A 917-nucleotide genomic window follows, 5' to 3' on the forward strand; every position below is an offset into this window, starting at 1 on the left:
GCAGGCCTAAAACAAAAACGAGAACATAACGTTTTTTGTGTCTGAGCGATCACGAAGGACGTTACTCCTAGCGAGTTCGCTATGCGAATATTCTATATTATTTGGATTTCCTACCAATTCCTTCGTCATGTATGGTCTTTTGAGTGGTTATATGAATACTTCATTTCTATAATAGTCTGATTTTATCCTTGGCCGTTTTTGACGAGTGAATTAGTAAGATTCCTTGTTTCTAAATACAATAAAACTTATAATAACTAATTAGAGTTTATTCTATGAGAGCTCATGATATCGTGGGCTTTGGATTGTTATCTTTAACGTATCTTTTGAATTCTTAATTACTTCTTACTGTGAATCAATTTGCCTAAAATATATTCCGTCCTTGTCTACCGATATCGTGACTTCTCATATAGCTCTTCGAAGAGTTTAAGTATACTATCTTGTTCATACGTCGTTCTATGTCTCAGATCAGCACAAATCGGCCTCTGGTTATCGCGGGGTTTACATACCGTAATGATCGTGAAAAATTAAAGTTTTCTGGGGCTGGGACGTTACAATATATATATATATATATATATATATATATATATATATATATATTGTTATATTTGTACATCAAATGCGATATTAATATTTTTATAAAATGTGATATTACATTTACTTGGAAAGCTTCTTGTTTTATTCATCTACATCTTTACCATTCAAAGTTCCTATATTACACGTTTGAATTTACCGCATTTTGGTTAAAAGGCGGATCTAAACCTAACTTATATTCATTACAATTCTTTCTCTCTTTCGCATTGCAAAGATAGAGAAAAGAGAATAGACTAGCAGTCCAGGTTTCTATAGTCAGAAAGTTAACCGATATAAAAAAAGAGAGAGAACAAGTGAGATAGAGAGAGAGAGAGAGAGAGAGAAAG

Source organism: Odontomachus brunneus, unplaced genomic scaffold (genome assembly GCF_010583005.1).
Source record: "Odontomachus brunneus isolate Ranch 3 - 2012 unplaced genomic scaffold, Obru_v1 Obru_scaffold_443, whole genome shotgun sequence".
Classification (NCBI taxonomy): domain Eukaryota; kingdom Metazoa; phylum Arthropoda; class Insecta; order Hymenoptera; family Formicidae; genus Odontomachus; species Odontomachus brunneus.